Genomic DNA, 15,743 nt, shown 5'->3' on the forward strand with positions numbered 1-15,743 from the left:
TTTTTTTATAGATTTTATTGATTAGCTGATTCAAAAATGATTTTTAGTGAATCATTATCACAGCACAACCTGTGTGGCCTGATTCAACTCATGAACTAATGACTCATATGAACTGATTCTTTTCTACAACCTACAGCATGATCAGTGTAGTCTGATTCACAAACAAATGACTCTTATGAGCCGATTATTTTAAATAAATCAATAACATAAAGCATTATCAGTGCAGTCTGATTTACGAACCAATCACTCTTGTTTTGTGAATCAACAACATACATTACTCCAGTCTTCAGTGTCACATGATCCTTCAGAAATCATTCTAATATGCTGATTTGTTGCTCAAGTAACATTTCTTATTATTATCAATGTTGGAAACAGTTGTGCTGCTTAATATTTTGTGGAATCCATGATACGCTTTTATTCAGGACTCTTTAATAGAATGTTCAAAGGAACATTTTAATATTTTAAATGTACAAAATATTCTTTTGTAACATTATAAATGTCTTTACTGTCAACTTTGATCAATTTATTGCATCCTTGCTGAATAAAATATGTATGCATGTGTATATTAAAGCAATAACCCCAAGAAGTCGTGGTTTACAGTGAATTTAGAACAGCGTTGTTTAAATTCACTGTAAACCAATTGGCTTCACTGGGCTTATTGTTGTCATAAATTGGTTATAATAACTGTATTAAGTAATACTGGTATGTTTATTTACAATGGCGTTGAATGTGGCTCAACCAATTAGAATCAAGGACCGGAACTATCCATTTTATAAATAGACATCATATAGATATTCCAGAGAGGTCATTATACAAAGCCAGTCAACTTTTTTCCGGATGCATGTCTCATATTAAGAATTTCCTGTGGCCTTTTGGGCTTTCTCTCCGAACACAGGTGGGGCAAAGAGACCAATCCTCCAACAACAAGTGGGCCTGTCGGTCTGGGAACGGGTGTCCATGCCATACTTGAGCTTTCTCAGGTAGATCAAACAAAACAGCTCAACAATGAACAATCCTGAGAGAAAAAAAAACAAAGAAAGGTCACATTTGGAAAATATGTAATTCCAGTTTATACGAGCGCTATCAGCCTATACTCCCAACGCACAGCGGCGGCCGCTCTACGAGCGGTAAAAATGGTATTTAAAAAAAACCCCAAAACAATAGACCCCTCTGACTTACCAGTGCATTCTTAGAGGATTAGCTTGCATGGTGAGACGCTAGGCCAGCCTAGGAGAGGAAGAGGGGGCCTTGATGGCTTTTAATCGATTCCCAGGCTGTCGGGACCACCGGCCTCACACAAGGGAGCTATTATGAACGTTACCTGCCTTCTAGTACCCAGAGGCTCAGTTCAAAGGGTCTTGAGATGGACTTTCAAGCCCGGTGGGGAAGTGTCACCCTACACCGCTGTGAACAGAGCGTGGGTTTTGATGATCCGAGGGGGAAATATCAATGGGACGCACAGCAGCTGTAAATGTGCACTCACCGCCCAAACGACAACGCAGGGTGCTAGAGGTCAGACGAGGATAAGGCCGCTTGAAATGGGTTTTTATTAAGTCTGTACAGATAGGGAGGTGATTTAAAACTGAAGAGGACGAGCTATATTTATAAAGCGCCGCTCTGGTAACTGTTCACGCCTCGGGTTATATCTTAAAAGCGTGACTCACAACCCGCTTGTCAAACCATGAATGCTATAAATGAAGTTCGATATGTGGTTGCTTGAATTGAATGCTGCTTGTAACTTCAAAGCATTTCCTAAAACAACACCATTGAGGAGATGATTAAGGTGTTTCTCTCATTTCCCTACATCATCTTGTTTCTGCTCTCCTAGCCATAATTCTTTGAGGGGAAAGGAAGTGCTAAAGTGCACACGAGTTTCTTTGAGGTTAGATTAATTGGTGAAGAACTCGTACTAAAGATGTTTCCGGATGTTTTCAACCATGTGAGAAACCCTCATTATAATGTTTATGTCAAAACTCTAACAGGACTTTTCCTTGGTTTCTGTCTGCGGATGAATGAAAACATGATCAAAGTGTGACTCTCGCTAACCAAATCCCACCAGAGATGTCGGATACAAAAGGAGGATTGAAGTAAAATTCTTTAAAAAAAAAAAAGGCGCAAAGGGAACTGAGGTGCCAACATGCTAGGAGCAAAAAATCCCGAAAAACAAAAGATTGCATCAATAGTTCATGGGATTTTTTAAGGTATGTCTTTTCATATCCTTTGCCTTATATTTACCTCTGTTGTCAAAGGATTGCTGTCCTCCTGCTACGATTCAAACAGCTCCAGATGAAGAGGATTTAAGATGGAAGCTTTAGTTGATGCTGTCATATCTGTGTAGCTCTGTGGGTTCAACACAAGGTTACCAGGTTCTCAGTGGCATAGTTGCACCTGCCACAGAAAGAAGACGACGTTGATTTAACATTGTCCACAGAATAGTATCCCACAGGGTTCTGTCAGTGGACCGCTTTCGTTATCTTTTCTAACAGTTGGGCTTTGTTCATAAATTGAGTGGTGTAATATTTTAAGATTGCTTTGAAAACCAGAGATGGTCATGGACAGGTCATCTAGAAGCATTATAGCTGTATCACCTCCTCCCTAAGGTGAGAAAAGCATTTTTTTCCCCTTCCTTTAAATGTTTGATTCACACCTACAGTTCACAGTTTTCACTTCAGCTTTACTCGTTAAACAATGTATCCAAATCCTGGTGGTCCTTCAAGTCTACAGCAGCAAGATAAGATGACCACCGCATGCAAACCCAACTGCAGGTAACTAGGTGTAAATCCCTCCTTGTGCTCTTGAGGTTACAAAATGAGATGTTACGCAGAATGTCCGTGTTGCTCTTTTCCATAAAATGATGATAATGTTGAGCTCCAGGAAGTGCATAAAACTAGTCAACTTTTAACTCCATGCACTATAGTCCAAGCCTTCTAAAGCCGTATAAGACATTATTATGACATTTTGTGTGTGAGGAAATTCATTTCATTCTAATAATGAAAATGTTGTCACCATTATTCAACCTCAAATTGTTCCAAAATTGTACGACTGACTTCCTTCTGTGGAGCATAAAAGAAGACATATTGAGTTTTTTTGTCCACATGATGGAAGTAAATGTTGATTGGTTCCCAACGTTCTTTAAAATATCTTCCTTTGTGTTTCACGGAAGGAAGGAAGCCATACATGGAGGTTTGGAACGACATGAGGGTGAGTAAATGATGACAAAATTGTACATTTTGAGTGAACTATCCCTCTAAAGTGAGTGATGTCAAGTGATGTTTGCAACCCATTTTACTGAAACAACTGCATTTATGAGCAAATATAATCAACGAGAAAAAAAATGTGGAGTTTGGAAAGTAGGCCAGACCAGAATTCAGCCAAGTTATTGGAAAGGAACATTTTAGAAGTAAAGGCGGAGCATTTTTGATTTCTTGTTATAAAGACAATCACAATAAGACTTATTAAACAATAACACACATTTAAAAAGATAGATTTCATGTTGATTAAGTTGTTAGTCAATGCAAATGAGATCCGAGACCTATGAAGCAGAACATTTTCAGTGAAAAACTTTCGCAAATAAATTCCATCTGTTCCTCACATAAAGCTATTGTAAAGGCTCCAGAAGACTTGGTATTTAATGAACGCGTTTGCATGAACCACGTTTATGGTGCCGCTTTGTCATTTCTGGTGAGTTAGGTGAGTAAATGACAACATAATTTTCATTTTTGGAGTGAACCATTCCTTTAACCTTTCCACAAGAGTTTTATAACTTTCACAAAGCATTCATTCCCATTAAACTCTGACAGGCGCTGTTGGGAAGCTGATTGTGAGCTCGGCAAAGTAGAAAAAGTGCGCACCGCAGTATCGGCCCTGACATCTGCCCAGCTCCTGAACACTTCTCGTCCTGCTGTGTCCTTCTGTTCAACACATCTCTGTCCTTCAAGTCTACAGCAGAGAGATAAGATGGCCACCGCCTGCAAATCCAACTGCAGGTAACTAGGTGTAAATCCCTCCTTGTGCTCTTGAGAAGTCTATTTCTGATTTAATAGTAGATAGAAATTGTTTAACGTCCTTCTCAAATGATTTGAAGCTGATGAATAAATGAGATACAGGAAGGCCATAGCGACGAGTCCGCCGAGACTCCGTCTCAAACAAAGCTGGAATTAGTGTCAGCCTAACGTTCTGTACCCTGCGCTGAAGAATACGAGCATCGCTGCCTCATTATCTCCAATAAGCGTCAATTAGCTGCTCTGTAATGATACCGCTACCACACATGCCAACAAGGCCAATTTAAATAGGGCTATTAAAAGCAAAATGATCTGTGTTTATGATAATGAGATGTGGATTGGGTACAATTCAACAGTCTGCAATAGAGTTTATGTCTGATTTTTTAAGTTCTGAATGTAAATAATCAGAGCCATGTTAAATAGCCCAAGGCTACTGCTAAAATTCACAAGAAGTGGGACATTTTTTTATGGGTTGGCCCACCAGACCCAATAACATTCCTGATGACAGAACTGTATAGACCTATGTTTTGTAAAGGATTAGGTCCGCCAAAAATAAAAGTGGTCATGATTTTCATAGTTTTCTTTCTGAAGAACAAAAGAAGATGTTTATAAATAGCTCAGGCGTTGGTTCTATTGTGTTCTGTACAACAAAAGCATTTAGGAGCTGTCAATCAATCAAAGTTATAATAAAAAAAGTTTAAATAATTTAAATTAAATATAAACATATACCTAACAGTGTGTGTGTGTGTGCAGTTGTGATCAAAAGTTTACACACCCCTCGGAGAATCTGTAAAATGTTAATTTTATAAAATAAGAGACATCATTAAAATTGCATATTGTTTCTTATGTAGTACTGTCCTGAATACGGTATTTCACATAACTAGATGTTTATGTTTATATATAATATATTAAATATACTATATACAAGACAAAATAATAACTGAATTTATAAAAATGACCCTGTTCAAAAGTTTACACACCCCTGATTTGTAATACTACGTGTTATTACCTGGATGATTAACGACTGTGTTTATGTTTTGTGGTAGTTGTTCATGATGAGTCACTGTCCTTTAGAAAAATCTTCCAGGTCCTGCACATTATTTGGTTTTCAATCATCTTCTGCATATTTGACCCATTTTCAGCAGTGACTGTATGATTTTGAGATCCATCTTTTCACAACTGAGGGACTCAATACACAATACACACAACTATTACAAAATCTGCAAACATTCACTGATGCTCTAGAAGGAAACAAATGCATTAAGAGGAGGGGGGTGAAAACTTTTTGAATTTGATGATCATAGTAAATTGTACTTATTTTGTCTTCTGGCAAACATGCAAGTAGCTTCTGAAAGGCAATACTAAATGAATATATATATATATATATATATATATATATATATATATATATATATATATATATATATATATGATCTTTAACCAAAATAAGATATCTTGTTCAAAAGTTTACACCCCCGGCTCTTAATGCATCGTGATTCCTTATGATGTTTCGTATCAGACATTAGAAACACAAGACACATAAAAAGTGCTTGTGTAAATCACCTTCATTCATACAAACATACATACATTTTGGCTAATATTTTCATGACAGCTGGGAGGATGAAGGACAGAATTCTTATTTACAGCCGCTTCTCTTAATTAAAGACCATGATAATCAGACTCACAAGCTTCAAACAGTCTGTGCTGCTATTATAGGACTGCCATATTTTTTTCTGTAGTGCTAATGTTGTATTACACTCCTCACACAGTTTTAGGGCGAGTGGATGGTCTACTGTTAGCAAACAGACATGCTATTTGACTGCTATGAGTGGCTCAAACCCCTCAGAGATTCAAAAATTAACAATGATATATTTTTCAAACCTTTTTAGGATCCTTTAATGTTAAGAAAGATGCCCTGTTATCTGTGCAACTGAGAGTTAATTTTCAAATTTCATGTGTGTTGTGCCATATATATATTAATATATTAATATATTTACATATATTTACATACTTTGCAAAGCTATTAAAATGATTAATGTACAGACTGTTGTACATTTTAATGTGGGAGGGACAATGAAACATTTAGCTGGACTTTAGCTTTGGTTCAAGTTGACTTATTTTATTTTTGTTTAATGCATATTTAAATTAGTTTGAGATCAAACAATAATTGGCAGACCCCCTGCAGTACTGCTGCGGACCCCCTGTCGAAGACCCCTAAGGTATCATTTTTATGTTCTAGTTTATGAGCTGACTAAAACAGTTGTGTGTCAAAAATATACTTCTGATTTTTGCCTGCAGATCATGAAACAGATGAAAAAAATCCCATTAAAGGAGAATAGGCATATCTAGAGCCCGGAGTCTTGGTGGAGGACTCTTTTGACTTGGACCAGTAAGTAACCATCTAGCAACCACACAGAACACCCTAGCAACTGCATACCAATGCATAAAAAAAAAAAAAAACAGCATCAAAGCACCTTAGCAACTACATGGTAACACCCTGGCAACCACCCACCACACCCTATTATTGTGCCAAGCATTCAGAAAACATTCAAATCTGCTTTGAATCCAAAATTGATACTAAAAAGAATAAAACAAAGCATTTCATTTGCTGTTTTTGTTTGTTATTGTTATTGTTATTTGACAAAATGTTGTGGCTTTGCATTCGTGCGCACATAGGTCTGCCAGGAAGAAAAATCATTACTAAAATCATTGAATCATTACTCACTGGCCTTGAAATTTTGTTTTTCTAGCTATTTTGACAGTAACTCCAGAACAGTGGAATGATTAGCTGTCACAGTGTGTTCGGTAATGACATTCGTTGCGGTGCACCCTACATACTAATAATGCCAATAGTGTCATTGTGTTTAACGTGCCGTCCTGCATCCAATTTCCCACCAACAAAATCCTGTCATTGAGGATAAGTCCAATCTTCAAACCAATGAGCTATTAGTATATCCCTCCAGGTCCATTTGCATATTTATTGCCCAATCAAAGCAGCTCCTGTCATATCTCAAACATATGTTTGCCTGGCTGCGGTCAAAGAAGTCCCAGGCTATTTTATAGCTTTTTAAAGGATTATGAAGAGGTCACAAATGAACTTTTAGCAATGTAAATAATCACTTGCATCTCGGAAAGCTTCAGAGAAGTAAATATATTAGATTCTGAAGGCTTATCTGTTGTGGATGTGCATGCATGCTAAATGGCTCTCGGGCAGTGAGGATGAACTGTATCCTTCCTGATAACAAGCTTAAAAATGAATTAAGTCATTTGCATTTATTGCAGTAAATACCACTGCAACATATTTCAGTGGTTGCACTTGCATATTGACTCATCCATACCTTAGGTAAGTATCACTAAATGCAATAATGCAAGAGAAGAATATGCAGTGTCTCATGTTTGCTAATAAGTGCATGACTGCATTGCTTTTTTCTAATATGGCATGTCTGTTTAAAGCTGCAGTCCGTAACTTTTTTGGGTTAAAAATTATCCAAAATAATTTTTTGAGCAAGTACATAAGCAGCCATTGTTCAAAACAATCTGCTTGCCTTAGCTCGATTCAAAACGGTGAGCTTGTAGTAATGTTTTTAATTCCAGTGGTACTGGTGGATTTTCATGGGAAATTCGAGCATGTCTTTGCGTCATTACGACACATCTGTGCACATAAAGAAGAGTCTCGGCTAGTAGGCTATGAGTGTGAGGATGCTGGAGGTGGAGATTTATAGCCTTTTCTCACAGCTCTTGATATAATTAAACTTATCAATTTGATGGCGGATCCAGAAAGGTTCAAACGACAATCACCAGTGACAACTGGAGATTCACCCGTTGTAAAATGCAAATGACTTCAGACTTCGGAGTGGCTACAGAAAAAAAGAGACTGCAACCGGGCCCATGCGAAAACAAGGATAATATCGGAAGGGCATTAACAATTTGAGAACAAAGTATAATTTGCACGGTTTGACGTGATTTGATAAGCGATCAGCGCGATTTACTGCAATGCTTTTTTTTTCCTTAGTTGGTCAGAACAAAAGTGGATGTTACTTACTTGTTCAGATGCTATTTTCCAGTGAAAATTCTTATGTTGGTCATACTTCCAAAAAGTAGAATCTGTGATTGCGAATGACAGTATCCACACCGACACGGCGACTGACAGTCGCACATTCTCCTCAAAACATTGGATTCATCCGCGCTGTGCCGTGCCGAGGCACAACCCACGTAAAGTTGATAAATCCGCAAATAACTGCAATTGCAGATTTCGAACAGAGATGGCGACAAAGAGTAAAAAACTACGGACTGCAGCTTTAACTCAATGGACACAGCGGGTGAGAGATTCTGAGGAGCCTGATAAGTCATTTATGATGCCAGCTACATTCATCTCAAGGGTACGGGTACTAGTAGACTAGACTGACGTGCGAGACTCCTGTGTTGCATGTCACTTAGATTTAGTGCTGAAAGGAAGGTGGCTCACGCAAAAAAGCTGTTTCCTTTCTTCTGAGTGCACTAGTGTAGAAACCGTGCGTGTCCCTGCTGCTGAATGCTGCCTTAAATGCCATGAATGCAGAAATGGCATTTAAAGGAAATGTGCTAATATTATTGTGTGTATGCGGGTGGGTGTGTGTGTTTGTAACTTTCGTAACTTTAAAAGTATATCACACTTTCCACAAAAATATTAAGCAGCACAACTGTTTTCAACATGTGACACTGAAGACTGGAGTAATGATGCTGAAAATTCAGCTCTGCATCACATTTACATTTATGCATTTGGCAGATGCTTTTATTCAAAGCGACTTACATTACATTTCAAGGTACACATTTACATTCTTATCAGTTCTTGCTCTCCCTGAGAATCAAACCCATGACCTTGGTGTTGCAAGCGCCAACGCTCTACTGTTTGAGCTATACAGGAAAGCTATAAGATATTTACATTTTAAAATATATTCAAATAGAATTCAATTATTTTAAATTGTAATCATATTTCACAGTATTTATATGGAATAGACTTGCATATGGACTATTTTATTGATCATTTTATGGTTTCATGTTCTTTTTGAAGCCCGAAAGCCAAAAGCGTATTATTTAAATAGCTTTCAAAGTCCATGCCGGTTTGAAATGACATGAGGGTGAGTAAACAACGATGACAGAATTTTCTTTTTTTTAATTAACTGTTCTGTTAGCTGTGAGACAGTGTGAATCATTTGGTTGCATCAGTGAAAAAATGGCAAGAATTTCTGTCATAAATCTTACCAACACCTGAGCTATATATAAATGTGGTAACAACCCAAAGAAAGTGTGGTTATTAGGTTCATAAACACACTCGTGACAGTCAGATGCTGGTAAGAGATTCTGGAAGAATCTGTAAATAACTCTGAGAATTGCGCAGGAGGTGAACTGATGGGGATAATGAACGTGCAGGAGGAAACCGTAAACACTGCTAAAATGCCAAACGTCAGTATCACACTGCTGACTTTTTATTGGGAAATGGGGCAGGTGGGGGCGTGGGTGGAGGGGGGTAGATATGGAAATTATGGGTTATAATTAAAGGAAGATCAGCTAAATATGCTAAATATGAGCCTCTTTGGCACAATGCACAGATTCCCTAAAGTTTAAATTAAAGGACTGTTCTAGGTTCAGTACACCACAGAAAATAATTTCAACTCGTACATCAGTTTGCATAAACAAGCACAAATTCAGTGTACAGGAATGCACTTATAGTGAAAACGATACAGTGTTGATAGTAACTCACTCCACAGTGCCAGTGAAATGTTAGGAGCTGGTCTGTTCACTTACACTAAGAGTTTTTGCCTTAATTCTTATATATTCACATCAGTCAAAAGTTTGGGGTCAATAAGATTTGAGGTCATTTATTTGAATATTTTTGTCTCTTATGTTCAGCAAGGCTGCATTTATTTGATCAAAAATACAGTAAAAAGTATGGAAGCTTGTTTCCTCCACATAATAAAAAAAAAATTGTATCTAACAATTTGGAATTTTTTCTAGCTATTGTTTACAGCTATTGCTATTGCTATTGTGTATAGTTTATATCTTACAATTCTGAGGATAAAAAAAGTCTTGTGAATTGTGAGATGTAAAGTTGCAATTACCTTTTTTTATTCCCTGGTGGAAACAAGCTTAAAATATATATATATATATATATATATATATATATATATATATATATATATATTTTATGTAATTTATTTCTGTGATGGTAAAGCTTATTTTTTTAACAGCCATTTCTCCATTCTTTAGTGTCACTATGGTCACTATCATCCTTCATAAATCATTCTTATATGCTGATTTTCTGCAAAAAAAAAACACGTTTATGGAAAACGTTTTGATCAATTTAATGTGTCCCTGCTGAACAAACGTATTACTTATATTATATATAATAATAATGTTAATAATACCTCATAATAATAATAATAATAATTATGTATTATTATATATACATTCCTTTAAATTGTTCCTCTTATAGTTTAAATTCATTCATTCTGGTTTTAGTCCAACAGCCAGTTTAACCGACAACGTCAAACTGGGGAGGGCGAGTAAGTTTACTATTGTTTTGATTGTTGGACGCGTAGACAAGTTTGCCTCAGTCGTAACATAGATCTAAAGGGGCACTTGAGTGAATGCGCGTGCAGCACTTAAAAGGCAGTTATCCATCAATGTGCCCTGGTCCCCATTCGAGCATGGTACTCATCCTTTTTTAATGTTGTTGAATGGAGCACGCGGTCTCCATCGCAGCAGGGGGTTTCTGGGCAAGTCACGGAAGCCCTGTCTAAGAGCAAGTGAGGCTGTGTGTCTCACGCCACTCGCTCGTACACACACACACACACGCACACTGCTCTTGCTCTAGTTCTCCTAGACAGACTCATTTCAACAGCCTTGTGCACTGAACTACTTTTGAGGACAACTATCCACATACATGTATATGCAATGACTGTATAGCTTTAAAAAGGCGTGACATTTCCTTGCAAATTTGTTACTCTTTAAGACTTGACCCAATTTACTTTCTTTATGTGCATGATTCATTGGTGCACATTTTTCTTTGCTTTTATGAGAAATATACTGTATATATTTTTTCCCTCTTCTAAAACGACTTTTAAGCTCATGTCACCCGTGTCATCCGCTTTAATATCACAGCTTTCACTTGGAAATACAGCACATTGCGGACATAAAATGATGCACATTGCACATAATGAGGACTTATTAATGTGTTTATTCTTGATATGAGTTTTTAATGATTTAGGGTTGTTTAATGATTATGAACACAAATAGGTTAACCATGAAAAACACATTTATATTACATTAATATAACATAAATTAAACTACAATGCTGAAACAGAGGTATGTATAATTACAAACTAAGTCACTTTGACTATTATGTATTTCAACATTTAGAATAAAAGTCTAAAAGTTTCTGTAAAAGTGAGTTATTTCTGCGACAGCTCCAGCTCTCAGATGTATTTTGGTCAATGTTCGGATTCCTCACTTAATTTCATTCACTCGTTTCTGATATATAGTGCACTTAACTGCCATGCACTATTAGAAAGTCAGTGAACATGTGAGCAATTTCAGACACATCAACAGATTCAACATCGAGAGTCGATTTGAAGGAATCGACTCCCCGTCACTGATGAGATCTCTGATGTTTGATTGCAAACTCAGCTGTGAGATATGATTGAGGAAACTCTAGAGGAGACTTTATCTAGAGGAGTTTATTTTGAGAAGCAACACCGTAAAAAAAAATTCTGTTAAATTTACGGGAAAAAACTGGCAGCTGTGATTACCGTAAAAAATACGGTAGCAACATTTTAGGTTTTACAGACTTAACTTAAAATTTACAGTAATAAACCGTATTTCATTATCTGATATAATGTTAATTTACCGACCTATTTAAGTATTAAAATCTGTTTTGTACCATTGTAATACATTGACTACCAACAATCACAGCAGGAATGAGTCACATGATCAATCAAAGTTCATCACAAGCAGTTCTTTCACAAGAAAATTGATACATTGTATAAGCTGCAGTGTCATTCACACAAACATTAAACACCATCATGGTAACACACATGACATTTAAAAAATACAATAAACATTAATTTAACAACATTAATTGTAACATAAAACCCTAATGTACATAACTGATTAGAAAAAAACTAAGAAAACTATGACGAAACATAGTTATTTCAACAAAAATACATTAAATGTGAAGTGTCACACAGGGAATTGTGGGAATGTCAATTTACGGTTTTTCACTGTAAATTATACAATGACTTGTTCGTTTTCACTTCCAAAAACGGTATTTTACAGTAAAATTACATTAAATGTACGATTAGATCTATCACAGTTATTTACCGTATATAGTAAGGAAACTTTCTGGTAACCAATTAACAGTTTTTCACTGTAGCATTTTTAGTCTTTTACTGTTAAAATCATGATCATTTTTTACAGTGAAGATACTAAAATTGCTCTATATCTCAGAACTGTTTAGGAGAACTCATTAAGATATAGTAAAGAGATGTCATTTGTGACTTTTCTTTCCAACAGACGTCTTTCTTTCGCTCACTCACATGCAGACATTCAACATGGTCCTGTGGGATCTGTCCTCAACGGTGGCGGCAGCAATCGCTTTCTTCCTGTTTACCCACAACTAGCCTTAATCCTTTTATCTGTCCTTGTACAGTCTATTGTGTGTGTGCAGAATTAGTGCCTATATAACAATGCATCATCTCAGACACATATTTCCATTATGTGTCCTGATTACATTGGGGGATGGCAGTCTCGTTTTGGACTTATTTATTGCTGATTATCACTAGAGAGAGAGAGAGAGTGTCAGTGTTAATAATTCAAATCCAAAAGAACAACTCTTCTCTCAGAGATTATGTGTTCAAGTGTCTCTTGTGAGGTTTGATATCAAGTACTGATTATGTATAGCAGTTCTGGCACTAAAATCCAAAATCTGAATCAACAACCTTGGTGGAAGAATTTTAATAATTGTAATTATTTATTGAACATTAATTTGTATGTTCATGCAGATGTTTCTCCTAAAACTTTCTGTATTCTCTGAGGCAGAAATGTGCTTCTGAGTTTCATGATTTTGAAACCTGTCCAAAAAGCAATAGAAAAATATACTGTTACAGTGATTTGTTAGTTCACCCAAAAATAAAAATTATCCCACGTATGGAAAATTATCCCAAATTACTGCATATGGCCATTACCGTAAGCCAGTGATTGTAGTTTATAAAGTTATAAATATAAATGTCTTTCTTACAAAAAAACGCATCGCTTCACTTCAGAAGGCCTTTATTAAACCCTGGAGCCTTATGGATTACTTTTATGATGGATGAATGTGCTTTTTGGCTGGGAAGACTTGAGGGTGAGGAAATTATGGATAATTTTCATTTTTGGGCGAACTATCCCTTTAAGCTGAGTTTAGTTCACAACATGCCTAAAAAAAGAAAAGTGTCATACAGTATGTTGTGGCTTCTTGCTTTAGTATCAAGTACAGATAATAATATAACAAGTAAAAAGTGAATTTCACAGTTGTCTCCATTGAACGATCATTATTTAGGATAATCCATCCTGATGCAGTGCTGTTTGACTTCTGCTTTGAGTTTCTTTTGTTATGCTTAACTTTATGTTCTGTTTCAGATGGCTCTTGTTCCACAAAAGAAGAACGGCAGATATTTTTCATGTCTGGCTCATGATGATTAGGTGCTGACTCTGATATAATGATGACGACGTGCATCTTCCGTGGAGCACGCGCACGTTCGTCTTCCACAGCTACTGCGCGGCTCCGCTGGGACACGCTAGATCCCGCTGGGATTTTCCTCCATTCTCTCAGCACGGCTATTTGTGCTACACCTTGTTAAAACAAGTGCAAGAAAAATGTGTGGGGTCGAGGAAGGCCTGGGAAGGAGTAAACTATAAAAAGAAACCGTCACTACTGTCTCCAGGCTGGGCTCAAGAATAGCTAGCATGCTCGATTGGTAAACAGCTTCGGTTAAGGTTCACATAACATGATTACGGAAGCGAAAATGACGCAAAACTAAATTTTGCTCAAATGTCTCCTTCAAAACTAGGCATGAACCAGAACCTACAAATATAAACTTCAACTAACTAACTTTGCCGATAACACACACTCTTCATTTCATTTCACTTCAAGTCATCATTTAATCACCCTGGGGTTGTTATTATGCTGTATGCCCTTCTTTCTTTTATGGACCACAAAAGGGGATAAAAAAATAAAGTAAAATGTCCCTCTCGCACTCATCCATATAGTGGCAAAGACATTTAGTGGCAACTAAAGACAAAAGTTTCACAGTATGATCCCATGTGATGTTCTGTGTGTTATTGTTTAATGTATGATGTGTAATTTGAAATAGAAACCCATTTATGTGTGGAGCCTTATTTAACACAACGATAATGATTTATACACATAGATAAATACACATAGATCAGCAGTACTGTGACTGTACTGAAATGCAATGTGCTAAATTGGCACAAACTGTTTAGTGAATTTTGCTCCTCTCTGGCTTCACAGAGCTGTTTCATACATAACAAAGTTAATAACAGGACAAGAGTGCTCTCAGGTTTAATTAAGAGGGAGCTATCTCTGCCCACACATCTTTAAAAATAGATTTCACATCCACCGTAACCTCAAGGTTTCTCTGGTTAATATGCCAAAGCTTTATCAGATCAGAGAAAGAGTAGAGTTGAAACTAGAAAAAAAAAAAAAAAACCAGTTGGCTGACCTGGACGAGACAGTCATTAGAGGAGCTTCACTGATGCTTAATTCCAGTGCAGGACACTTATACAGGAAGAAATACATGAAACCTAATTTAACAACATCATTAGTAACAGAACATCCTTGAATTAAAGGTGAGTGATATGAAAAAATCACCACAGTATATCAAAATATAGTCCAACGAACAATTATGTGTATATAAATAATTGTATATGTTTAATATATTTATTCAGTTGTTAATTTATATAATGTATGTATAATTGATAATTTTATAGATAAGTGTAAATGTCTATTTTTGGACAATTTAGTGAATTTCACATGAATGGTACATTTTCATTTGAATAATTTTCTTTTATTATTTATATTAATTCATTAAAGAAGGAAAATACCTTTACATTATATGACACTTGAATTCAAAAGCAAAAATGCAAAACATAAAAATTTATATTATCACTGTATATTCAAATATAGTTTTTTTTTGCTTATAATTCAATGGAAAGTATTTATACATAAATAATTGTGTATATCTTTACTGATTATATATGTGTGTGTGTGTGTGGCAGTGCCTATTCTTGGATAATTCAGTAAATTTACAAATAAAAGGTACTTTTTACATTGTTATTATTATTATTTTATTTTATTTTTTAGCTTGATAGATATCCAAAAATCATATTAACCCATAAAAAAAATGAAGAAATTAAAAACATCTTTACATTATGCAGCCCATGAATTTAAAACAAAAATGCTAAACATTCAAATTAATTTGATACAACTCTAAATTCTAATTGGAACTGATACAACTACATTAAGTTTCACATTGTGTTTTTTCCACATTTCTTTGTAGATCTCACATGTCCACTGATGACCACATGGACCTTTTTCCAGCCTGACATTTTCAGTCATCACACGGTGCTATATATTATCATTTATTTATGTATTATATTATATAGCATTGCTTGAATGCTGTAACAAGATGCTGAATTATAGAGTAA

General features: G+C 36.0%; 1 long non-coding RNA gene across 1 annotated transcript; it reads left to right on the forward strand.

Moving 5' to 3' along the window:
- Nucleotides 1–1,604: 1,604 nt before the first annotated feature.
- Nucleotides 1,605–14,725, forward strand: LOC311281595. The gene is made up of 3 exons (XR_014625826.1): nucleotides 1,605–3,986; nucleotides 6,300–6,390; nucleotides 13,656–14,725. It is a non-coding gene; the product is annotated as an uncharacterized lncRNA (long non-coding RNA).
- The last annotated feature ends 1,018 nt before the right edge of the window (nucleotides 14,726–15,743 follow it).

This window comes from Rutilus rutilus, assembly GCF_951802725.1.
Source record: "Rutilus rutilus genome assembly, chromosome: 22".
NCBI classification, from domain to species: domain Eukaryota; kingdom Metazoa; phylum Chordata; class Actinopteri; order Cypriniformes; family Leuciscidae; genus Rutilus; species Rutilus rutilus.